General features: G+C 38.4%; 1 long non-coding RNA gene across 1 annotated transcript in view; it reads right to left on the minus strand.

Annotated features, from left to right (window-relative positions):
• The window catches only part of LOC107837799 (uncharacterized), a 62,187-nt gene extending 49,655 nt beyond the window's left edge, over positions 1–12,532 (minus strand). Inside the window, exon 1 of the long non-coding RNA XR_001663842.1 lies at positions 11,243–12,532. This is a non-coding gene — a long non-coding RNA (uncharacterized LOC107837799). The remainder of the gene's footprint in view (positions 1–11,242) is intronic.
• Positions 12,533–12,899: the final 367 nt, after the last annotated feature.

Raw genomic sequence — 12,899 nt, forward strand, 5'->3', positions numbered from 1 at the left:
AACTAAGACCGGCCCCGACCAGAAAAGGGAACAGTTATGTGGCCCTCGCAGGAAAAAGTTTGGGGACCCCTGCTTTAGATGCTCTGACCAAGTTGCTACCAATCAGAAATCGGTCCTGGTCAAACTCAAATGCTTGCAGATGTTTGTTTCTCCTGTTTCTGACTGACAGGAATGTTGGTAAAGAGATAATCATGTAACTAATTCCATTGTGAGTCAGTATTTGATCCCAGGGTTCTCTTTGATAGTTTAACAGCTACAAATTGCTTCCTTTGGTGATCCAGCAACCAGCACAACTGAGCATGGGTGCAATTTGGAGGTGTGGGTGCTCCTCCAAACACAAAAGCCATACCTGAGGCAGCAGTAGGTATGGAGTTCTTAAGAGAGTATGGGTCCCTTTTAAACAATGCAAAAGCAGCAGCCACACTTAATACCTATGTAGAGGAGTGATAGTTGGTCAGTTTTACTTTAAACTTTTGTTTTTGCATATCCTCATTCAAGGTTGCAACAAAAATACCTCAACCTTCTCCTGTATGGTAAATACACCAACCCCAAATCCCTGTCATGACTTTACAAAGATCATTATTATATGTCAGTCTAAATATGTTCAGTAAGAACTCTTAAACTTCTTTGTGTTATATTTTTTGTTACCTGGGGCAACAGATATCGTCGTTTTATGCAGTTGAAATGACAGAAGTGCTGATCAGTAACACTTGAAGCTGATGAGGGTTTTCTATGCTTTTCTTAAATGAGCAGCCTTTGAAAATCCCATCTCACACATATTTTTGGGCTATAATTTTTCCGGGCTCATCCCCTCTAGGGACAGATTTATAATTGTTGCTACTTATCCAGTTTACCATGAAAGTGTTTCCTCCCAGCATTAATTCATCTGCAGGCATGCTAAAACTCTTAGTCATCCCATTTTGGTTGGAATGAAGGTTATTTGTAGCTCGAATAGAAAAATCCTAAACTTTTTTTTCCATTACATTTTTTTTTAACTGCTGCTGGAAAACACATAGAACATGCTTGAATTTTAATGTGTTTTCAAGGTTAGAAAAGTGTTTGAATTATGAATAAAGCACATAAACTTCTTGAATCTGTAAGTGTTGCATTTTAAAACAAGTTTGCTTTTGAGATGAAGAAAAGATTGTTTCTCTTCTTTAAAAAGATGAGTCTGCAGCTGCTTTGAATCCGACTTTCTTTATCTATATTTGTATATGTTTTATTTAAAAACAGGCTGCAGAGTGTGAAAGATTGGCTTTTTTTAAAGAGTGGTGACTATATCTTCTTTATAACAAATAGGTGAGGCCAGAATGTTTATTGAAAACTCAGGTTATACTTTAAATGTGATCTATTATTCAAAATCTACATTATTGTACTTCCGTTTGGGTTATCACTTTTTAAAAAAATCAATAAGTCAGTGTGTTTTGGTATCTGGAAAAGGTCTGGAGTGTAACAACAGAAATCAGCAGGCAATATGCTGTTACCTAGCAACCCTCAGGAAGCCCAGCCCAATGCTGAGCAACCCAAGCGGAGCTCCAGGACATTTGGTCCACTGGTTTTACTGCTGTATGCTATGTACAATGGCTGCTGGAAAAACACACATTTTGTAATTTGACTTGCCATCCAGAAACTTCCTGTTGCAGTTTTGTTGGTTGTGCAGGAGGTGCTACTAATGCTTTTCTAAAGATATACAGTTGTACAACCAATGGGGACAAATATTACATATCTTTAAGTTGGAAACTATCTACTGGCAAATCCACTTTAACGCAGAGAAAAAATGATCTGAATTCAGTTCCGTATTAAGAATCTTGGTTTTGGTCTTATTTCTTTGTAATCTTAACAGCTTAGCTTGGTTTCACTCTGAAACGTGCTAATTGGTTTAGGACCAGGTGCCATTTATTCCCCGGAAAGCCATGTTCCTTCACAGGACATTACACCAGCTGTATTTACGATGTAGCCTCTCAGGAATCTATGTGCGCAATCAGGCATTACAGATTCCTTTTGGCCTCCACCTCCCCTTGTGTATTTATGCAATGTGACTCATGGTTTAATCTATTTGCTCCACTTACAGTATGCAATCAAAAGCCCATCAGCCGCCTCGTTTCCCTCCAAAGCCAGGTTTCCCAACCTTCACGTGAACCTTTTGTGTTTGTTCTTCTTTGCGAGACAAATCAGGTTGTCAGAAATTTCTGCACCGCTAATGTAGGCTGTCAGGATCACTCATGTAGGAGGGGGATAAAACCCCAAACGGAGAGCAAGGACTTTCCAGAGACCTCAGATTTGGTTTGGAAATGGCTTTAAAGACACAAACAGTCGAGGAAAATCTCTGGGTAAACACAGACAAGCGTCATCTGTCAGCAGTCAGTATGAAATCCTTCCTGTTTTTACTCCAGGTTCATTTCATGTTTGCTTGAAATATTCATGTCAAGCCTGATTTAACTGATTGCTCTTTGATATTTCACTGCAGGCATGGATTTTGTTTTACCGGTGCTGCATGTGCCTACCTTGCATTGATATCTGAATCATCCTGTTTTTCTTTTTGTTTATTTTTCTCCTGGATGTCACATTTTGCTTTAAAACTCACTTAGAGAAATATTTAAAGAAGAGCAAAGTTTATGAGTTTTGATCCTTAAAAGTTTTTACTTAAGAAAAAGTTAAAAGAGCTCAAGGCGAGTTATGTAGTATTTCATTAAACTCAGTTTTTCACAGAGTTGCAAACAAAAAATGTTAAATTCAATTAGAGACATTTGTTTTATTTGTCAGAATTTTTTCAAACCATAATTTCAACTGAAGTTTCGTGGTCTAATCTTGTATTGCAATGAAATATAAGAAACACATTTTAATTTCATTTAAAAAAAAATATTCATTCACTTTCTAGACCTTCACAAATACTTCATATTTACATGCAAGTAACTGAGGACTTACCTAAAAGCTTTACTAAATGCAAAATAATAACAAGAATGTTAAAAAAATATGTCCAATTTTAAATTACATATATATTTTTTATATTTCTACTGCCAATTTTCTAGATTTTAATTATAAGATTCTGGACATTTGAGTGACATAGATTTAGTTCAAGTCTTTATATTCTGCAAATCTAGAAACCAGACAATGCTGAACTTGGCTTCCTGTTCAGCAAAGGAATATTTCACAGTTTTTCTGGATCTGATCAAGCACAAGTCCTGTCTGATCTATACCCTAAATAAATCAGTATTATTCTGTATTAAAAAACATTGGTTATATGTTGTCATTTATTCCCAGATTCTTTCGTAATGCATATCTTAAGTATTCAAAAGAAAATGCAGTTTGGGATGTTTAAATATCTGGTAAGAGTGCTACTTGCTTTTTCAAAGCAGGCAATCTAGGAACACCATTTATTTTCTTGGAGCTGATTGGCTGTATCCCCAAGAAATAAGATTTTAGATGTTAGCTTCCACTGTGCTTATTAATGCCTATTAAACTATATGTGGTGTTCTAACTATTAAAACTGGCAATAATAGTCACTTTTAGACAAAGTCTCAAGAATTTCAGCCATTTGAGGGGCAGCTAAATCCCATGAATTCAATACTCAAAATAGTCATAAATGAGCATGAAGTTGCATTGCAGTTTTTGGTAAATCTGTTGTATGTTGTATCTGGGTATCTGAGCAAAACCTTAGTATCCTTAGTGCGATAAAATCAGGACAGGTTTACCGGCACAAACATTTCACTCCGGCTCTCAGTTACAGCAGATCACGTTAGACTGTAAGGGCGCGTGCTCAGAAATGGACGATCGTCTGTTTGATGTCACTGTGAGTTATTTACTTGCAGCTGATGTGTGTGCAGAGCTCGGAGGAAGAGCGGCTCTTCCTCCTCTGAGATGAACCCACATCCAGCAGCAGATTCTGCTGGTTACGGGTCCTGCACAACTTCAAAGCACAGCCGTTGACCTCTTTTTTCTTCCTCCCCCTCTCCTATCACTATTTCTCTGCTTCCTTTAGGTGGCTTCTTGCTGTTAGATATTTAAAGACATCAAGTGCATGTGAAGCCCTGACAATTAGCGAGGACGGTTGCCGGGTAATTAGCGGAAAGGAAGTCGACTCCACAGTCCTTCCTTTCCATGCCTCCCCAGAGAGATCCCCCCGCTCAAACACAATCCTTACAACAACACTCATCCACACACACATCTACTGAGCAGAGAAACCAGATTATTTACGGAGATTTCAGCGGATGTTTTCTTACAGAATGTCTCTAATGAAATACGTTGCTGCTGTTGCTAATTGGACAGCGTAAGCTGTGAGAAGAGGCAATAGATATGTGTAGAAATGCTAAGAAATCAAGATGAATTGTTTAGGGGGGAAATGAAGAAAAAGATGCAGAAGAAGGTTATTACACGTAACGTGATGACAAGAAGAAAACAAATATAAAGGAAAAAAAGACATTATAGGAGTGAAAAACTACAAGAACCTAATATGGAAAACGGAATATTATTTTTATTATTCATCCGTATATCATAAAAGAAAATTTACCATAGTTTTTAAATTACTGTGAGTTAATTAGATCTATGATATTCTCTTCATATCAGCCTTATGATAACGTAAGGAGGGGAAGCTGTGAAAAAACCCAGCATTTTAATCTAATTAGCAGGTTGACTGAAATGAAAGGGGAGCAGATGAGATTCAGCTGTTAAATTCTTTCAGTGATAAAGAAAAAGCACGCATCATTCTCCATCCATTAATCTCAAAAGTAAAACTTTTTCAGCAGCAGAGAAGAAGTATTTAGGTCCCAGAACAAGAGCCTAAACAAGCTCAATAATTTCCATTTGCATGAGTGTTTCTCTCTTTGTATCAAAGACTGGATGACAAATGTTTCAGTCTGGTGCTTTGGTCTCAACTAGCCACTGTTTTGAAGGAAACTTCTTCTAAAGAGACTTCATATTACACTTTATTTGTTGTTTTGGGGGTTCTGTTTATTTATTTTTTAACTTAAAATGTCTTCCAGTTCCAGCATTACATGTTTGTTAGGTAAATTAGAATATATCTATCTTTGACAGGGTGTACTTGCATTATTATGGCATTACGATTAAATTGAAAATGGTCTCAAATCAACATTATTGTGTATCGCAATAAATTCTACCAATTTCCTCAAGTAAAATTTCTTATGACAGGAAAAAGTTGAAGGTTATAACATTTATGAACATTTTTTAAAAATATATAACCAGAAAATAGTTATGGTAGGAGAACTGAGATGCTGTGGTCCTGTTTCTCATCCATAGACTGTGGGAATATTATTACCGTGCATGGAATCCAACTAAACTGTTTGAAATATCAGGACATTTTAAATTAAATACCAAACTCAACATAGATCTAAAATCTAGTTAAAAGCTAAGGCTGCTCAAATACAGTTGAAACATTATTTGTCAGTTTCATGTTGTTTGCTGCCGACTGTCATCTGGAAATCTTTGAGGTACACAATATCTATCAATAACTTCATTCTGCATTTTCTATCTATCTATCTATCTATCTATCTATCTATCTATCTATCTATCTATAAAGAGGACAGAATGTCGTAATTAAATTGTAAGCATGTGAATGAGCCTGATTTCGTCCTGCAAACACTTCCTTAATTAACCACTTGTACATAAAGTCACTGTTTGCTCCCCAACATGTTTGATTACTGCAGAAAAGACGAGGCTCAGTTTCCCAAAACACCAGTCAGTGTCGGTCTAAGCAGAGAAACATAAGCATTTTATTTTATGATCACGCTACAGAATGAAAACCACTGGAAGTAAAAGGAAGAGGCTTCACACACGAGAACGGCTGCATCTGAGAAAGGTTTTGTGTCATTTTAAATGACAACTTTCCTCTATCTTCATTCCAGCTTCCTTGGAATAATGCCTATGCGATCGGTCTCTCCCTCTAAATCCCATCTTTTATACCTCAAAGTCGATCTGTTCCCAAAACGTTTGTGTCCCGAGGCTGAAGGGGAACAGAGGAAGCTGTCAGAGGACTAAAATACGGCTGATTTGTTCAGGGTGGCATCTCACTGAAGGACGAATCAGCCCGTCCTCTGGCTCTGAATCAGCTTTCAGGTGACGTCCTTTCAGATCTAATGCAGTTATGATCCTCTTGTGGGTGGCAGTGGGCTCGTTTTTAGCCTGAGTAATTTATAAGTGTTCTGTGAGGTGAAAGGGGAGTCAAACAGAGAAACATCTCACATACATCAGAGATGCCAGTTGTCCTTTCACTCATCTTCCTTCCCCAACCTCAGCCTTCTTTTATCAAGCCGGCTGCAGCTTTCTGGGGAACAACCCAAATTGGTTTCCAATAATTTCATAAGTACCGTAAAAGCAACAGATGTAGTACATTGGTTTTTCTAACCTCAAGATTTTATCAGGCAAGTTTCCAGATTTGTGTCTAGGAGGATTTGACAAGACAAAAACATGTTTGTTTTTTTTTTCTATCCAAATGATTTTTATTTCATATTTATGAATGACTTCATACAGTCTGCAAAGTTTGAAAAGGGAAAGTGTAAAATATGGACAAATAGACAATATCCTGGTCGGTAGGATGGATGAAAGGAGGATGGAAGAGTGGATGGTCAGACAAACAGAGGGAAGGATGATGGATGGATGAATGAAAGGATGGATGGATGAATGGACAAAGGATGGACAGGTGGACGGAAATACATTGGATGAATGGATTAAAGGACAAATGAATGGATGGATGGATGGATGGATGGATGGATGGATGGATGGATGGATGGATGGATGGATGGATGGATAAGGATGGATGGGCAGATGGAAAGGCAATATGCAGTTTTACCACTAGGTGCCACCGTATTTAAATTCCTGTGCATTTAAACCAACCAAACGGTCCCTAAAGTCCCATTATAAATGAAAGCTGACGGCATCTGATTGATGCTGAGGTTCCTCCACCTCTGTATTGTTATATTGTTATTATTATTAGTACAGAGTCCTTGCTCATATTCTGCCTCATTACCCACCAGAAGCATCAAACCCCAGTTCACCCTTCCAGGCTCAAACGCTCTTATTTGACTTTTACTTATTTCAAGTTTTAACTTTCTACAATCAGGCAGCTCGCAGGTAGAAAAGAAAACACAGCACATCAAGTCTTCTTTACAGCCGGTTCATCAAAAGGCTTTGGGTGTTTCTGAACAAAGTAGTAAACACACGCAGAGCTCCTCCTCAGAAACATTCTCAGTAACATCGATGGTTTTATTCATTATTTTGAGCTTTAATGATGTGGGTGGAGAGATTTTATGTTCCAGAACTCGTCTTCACATTATTTCCCACTTCCTTTTGTTCAATCACAATAAACAGTTCCTTTTCTTTGCTTCTTACATTTGTGTCTGCTGCATTAAGGCCCCAAAGGAACACGTTTGGAAATATAGAAGTTGTTCTTTTCTTGCAACAGAATTAACATTGAGCTCCGAGAGAGAATTTAAACTGATCTAAAATAGACCCAGCATGTTCAAGAAACTGGTGAGAAACAAGAATCAGAGCCAAAACTATACAACTCCAGAGTATTTATATGAAATTGCTCCAGTAAGGGTTTTTTAAAAAAAGGAGGAATGTACATTAAATCAAAGCAAAGATGCTCTTAATTCTGATTCACAGAAGGAAGGTCACATCTTCTCAAACGCATGAATGTCTTTAAATTTTGCCTTTTAACCATTTATTTGAACTTTTCTTTTAACAGAGTGATTACACAGAATAAATCCTCAAGCTTAAATTATAATGGATTTTTCTTTTATCCCCTCATGGTTACAATTATACACATAGTCTGAGATACATCCAGACATCTGCTCTAATATTTGCTTAAATATTCCTCATTGAGCTACACTTTGGTCACCCATGTTTTATCACCATGAAAAAAGCTTCTGAGCATGACCAGACCAAGACCAAGTCCAGACCCTCCAAAACACAAAACCCTCCAAGACCAAAACCAAGACCAGATCTGTCAAGACCAAGAAAATCAAGATCAGACATACAAAGACCAAGACAGAAACCAAACCTTCTAAGAGACTCAAAGACCAGGAAAAACAGCACAACAGTTCTTTCATCCCTAGCTGCTACCTTCATGATGAACAGCCAACTCATCGATCTTTCATTTGAAAGCCCCACCTTTAACTCCTAGACATTCATTGTGGCCAAGCAGCTCAATCTTCAGGGAGTTCTAGCAGTTCATGGATTCATGGAGATGTTCCAGCAGTTTCTAGTCCAGGCAGACAATAACCAATTCTTCCAGACCTCGGCAAATGAGTGACCCATCTGATTAATTTGGGCTTTTGCACAATCCTTTACACCAATTATCTTGGAATCTCCATCTGATTAGAAATTGATCCAAAATACTTGTAAATGTATGCCCATCATGATTAGATGTTACAGATCTCATTCAAAGGCATCTGGATTAAGGCACACAATATGTTGCTCTTTTAAGTTAAACAGGAAAAATGGAGCATGAGTGAATCTATGGTTGATTTATAAAAAAAAAAAAATAAGACGTGGTTCTGCTTTAGCAAAGAAGTTGACGTGTCCTCATATTATTTTAAAACAATAAAGGAATCTTATGGAAAACACAACATGAAAATGCAACCAACAAGAAACTAAAGTTTTCTTTCACGTACATGGATCAGTATAATCATCTGCTGAAATGAATCAGCAATTAAAGATCATATGATTTGGGGTCAGATAAAGGATTTTTTTTTACCTCCTTCTTAGTAAATTATACGTTCACACAGAAAGCAAATGGCAACACATGAGATCTTTTTTATGGTAGTCTGAACAGTCTAATTCTAATCTTTTCATCCCTCAAAAATCTGATTTGTGTCACTTCCATATCTGGTAGTACATCAGAAATGCATCTGAGAGTTTTCAAAGCTTCTGAAGTCTGAACGCTTATGTTGCATCAAACCCTCCAGACAGACTTCTCCACAGAAGTTGGAGTCAATGTGTCACAAGAAACCTTATCTATTAGTTGTGCTTTCTTTTGTCTTAGCTTCCTTCACTTTCCGATGATCTTGTGACAAGACTGTCAGCTCCCTTTGCTCAACACCTTTAAAATTGATCCATAGATGGCGCCGTTCATTCTTACTGACACTTTTCTTCTGCACATGTGGTTCACCTTGGGGGTTATAGACCATTCACCCAGATGTCTTGCAATTAATTAGTATCAAGAATGGCCACGCTTAATGTGCACTATTCTGCTTTTATATGTAAAAAGACCTTTGGAAGCTCTCATTTTTCCTCCACTTTACCAATTTGTGCTGCATTGTGTTTGCAACCTAAAATCCTAATAAAAGTAAAGTCTGGTAAACCAAAACCTGGTCAGAACTAAAGACTCTCTTCACCAAAAACAAGCACATATTATGGAAAACAAAACCTGACAATGCAACTCTGTTTACCTCTGAGAATCGAGAATAAAAAGAGAGAAACTGATTATAAGTTTATAGTGACTATGAACCAAACAGATGGCATATTTAGAAATATGTTAAAGCCTTTAAACCAAAACAATGAAAAAAGACACAGCTGGGAAGTGGTTTTTTTATAGTAAAAAAGAAACAGTGTGCTGTAGTTTCATAAAAATGTCGTAAAACAAGTGGTTGAGCAATCTGAATTGATTTTTCCAAGATCACTAGACACAGTTAAAAACACATTTCAGTCCAGTTTTTAGGATCAATTTAGAAAGCATAAAAAAAAGCAACACTGACTGGCCACAAACAAAAAGCAGCAAACGCACACAAAAAAATTGATTAGTCAAGAAAAATGTTGCCTGATCCACAGGGGTAAACAAATACAGTACATTTCATTTTAATTTCATCCCATTTATTAGTTTTAGTCACATTTACTAATTAAATTTTATCAGTTCATCCCAATTTCTTTTCTCCTTTGTACTCATCTAATTTCTACTAGGTTTCATATTTTTGGTGTTTTGATGCATTAAGAAAGTTAAGTATCCTAAATATGCTCAAATCTCTTGCATAATTCATTTACCTTGTGTGATTTTTTTTTAATTAGCCTTTTAAGGTGAAGTCCAGAAACTTGCAACCAGCCATTCATTTCTAAGGAAAAAAAAAAGGTACTTTGAAACCTGGGATAGCTAACTATCCTGGAACCGATGAAGCTGAGATCACTCACAAGCAAATTTAACTGAAAGAAATAAAGGACGACGGGTTTTCTAAAGGTAAATCTTTTTCCAGCCAAGAACAAACTGAAAACCAGTAAAATGGTAGATTTTTCACAAGAAATCCAGCACCAATGCAAAAGGGAAATTTAAGCACAACAACAAATGTTCACAAAGATCTATTAACTGCAAAATCTCTCACTTGCTATGAAATTTATCAGTTTTGACAGCAACACATACATTACACTTGATTTTAAAGGAAACATCAGAACTAATAAACCAAAGATGGCTCAAATGCACATCTATTGAGTCGTCTCAAAAGATGTGAAATAAAATTAAAGGAAGACTAAAGAACAAAAACTGGGAAGTTTTCTGAAAGAAAATAACCAATGAAGCAAAAATTGTTCACCAACACAGAAAAAGTTGATTTTTGTAGATAAATCCAGAGACACAAGAAAGAACTAAACATATAGGTAAACTAGACATACTATGGCCAATCCATGCCTAAATTGTAAGGAAAGCAAAAAATGCCAAGAAAAACTCAGTCTTGGTGAAAATTTTGCACCTATACACCAGAAATGATAAAAAAACAAAAACAAAAAGGAGACTGATCAAAGAACATCAAGCAACCCTGAAGCAATATACACCTGCAAATCCAACAAGCACATTAAGGAAAAAAAAGAAAAGAAAACAACTGAAGAGGAACAATTCATCAGTAAATAACTTTGATACTAGAAATCCAACAATTTGAGAATCAACCAGAAGTAATTGCACTAAAAATCACAGTGTCAGTACTGCTTCCTGTTGCACTCAGACTAGCAGAGAGAGATCATGACAAAACTCAAATCCACTTAACACCCGCCGCCACTGCCTTCCCGTCTGCAGTGGCATTCCTCTCCGCTCTGCAGCCGAGCAGAAGCATTCTGCGAGCGCTGCCGCCGCCGTAGACGCTGGGTGATGCATAGTAAACAGGACGGAGCAGCGGCAGTAATGACTAATCAGACGGAGCTGGAGCTCTTCCAGAGCTGAGAAACTAGTCCAGCAAAAGCAAATCTGGTGAAGTGGACAAGACGAAGACAAGACGCTTTGAAGAAGCAACAGACGAAGTCAAAGCCTTACCTATTGGTCGGATCCAAACCATTAAAGTTAGAAAACCATGAGAACGCAACTCCAAGGATCCAACAGATTTCTTCCAAGATAATTTCAATTTGGTTCAGAGGCTCGAGTCCTGCAGAACGGCACGCATTCGGCTCATTTCCTTCAGCATCACAGGTGCCTCTGACATGCTTCTGCTTTCCTTCAGGGGACGGGGCCGCCTCAGACTGCAACCGTGCCGGGGCAGCGAGCCCGATGACAGTTCCAGAAGTGATATCCCTGATCCTGCAGGGATCTGAGCATCCTTTGAGGTGGGACGATGAAAAAGGAGAAGCGGAAGATCCAGTACACCACAACTGCAAAGCTCTCTCTGTCGCTTAAATCCACCTAATGTGAGCTGGAGCTTGGCAGGAGGCAGGCAGAGGGAAAGAGGTGCTGTTGCATCAACATCTCTCTCAGACTAGTTTTCCCTTCTTCAGGAGAGAAAAGAAGGGAATCAGTGCCAGCATCATCTCCTCCACTCCCAGAGCTCAAGTCTGCACAGGACTGAGTGTGACAAGACGGAGAGAGGAGAGTGTGTGTGCATGCATGAGTGTGTGTGTGAGTACGGAGAGCGGAGAGGCAGGAAACAGGCTGCGAGCGCAAGTGGAGTCACAGAGCAGTGTGAGGGGAGAGGATGCTAAGAGGAGGAGGAAGGTTATAGGGAGAGAGAGAGTGAGAGCATGCACTGTCAGAGACTACATAAACAGCAGCGAGGAGGTGGAGTTTTCCTTTCAGTGAAGAAGGTGGAGGGTGGGGGTAGAGGACCATGATTTGAAGCCTCAAAGAGAGATGGACAGATGCACATTTATGAGCGAGAGGCAGGATGGGGGGAGTGAAACCAGGAGCAAGACAGGAGAGAATAAGAGACAGAGCCAAAATGGAAAAACCATGAACACCTCAAGATTCAAGAGCTTCTTCAGCGGTAGTAACTCTCAGGAGTAGCGACAGTGTTAGACAGTTTTGCCCCACTCTGTTTTCCAGCATTGTCTCACTAACGTTTGGATCTCACCACTGCATTTACATCTGGTTAAAGTGCAAAACCTTCAGTCTTTTGTCAGATGAATTCAGTTTACTTATACGAAGCTATTTAACAACAAATGTTGTGAAATGGCTCCCAAAGCGCTTTACAAAAAAAGTCCTTTCAATTCAGTCACATATATTCCAACTGATTCTTGTCATCAAACAGAGCATTAAACATCGTGGTTCAAGTTGAAACAGTTGTCCATCTATAGAAGCCCAGCAGAGAGCATCAGGTCAATGGTTGGATTTCTATTACAAATGTGCGCAAATCCTTGTCTACATTTCTGCTAATGTCGAAAAAACGCAGTTTTAATGGAAATTGCAGTGTTTCCATCAAACAATTAGTTAAATTAAACATGAAGAAGCTATTTCACGCAAGTCATTAAAAATTATGGCAGTGAAGGATGAAAACGTTACATGAGATATCTTTATAATTCAGCTGTGACGCTGGTGCTCGTCACCATCAGAGGAGACGTCGGCGTCTTTCGCAGGCGTTGGAGTGACAAGCCCCGCCTACTGGTGAGTGGCTACAATATAGAAGAACTACGGATTCAACATATTTGAATGACACACGCATGTTTTATGAACTGTGCAAAGCTGTGAGAGCTCTGGTGGAGCC

The sequence above is a fragment of the Poecilia formosa genome, unplaced genomic scaffold, assembly GCF_000485575.1.
Source record: "Poecilia formosa unplaced genomic scaffold, Poecilia_formosa-5.1.2 Scaffold177, whole genome shotgun sequence".
NCBI lineage: Eukaryota > Metazoa > Chordata > Actinopteri > Cyprinodontiformes > Poeciliidae > Poecilia > Poecilia formosa.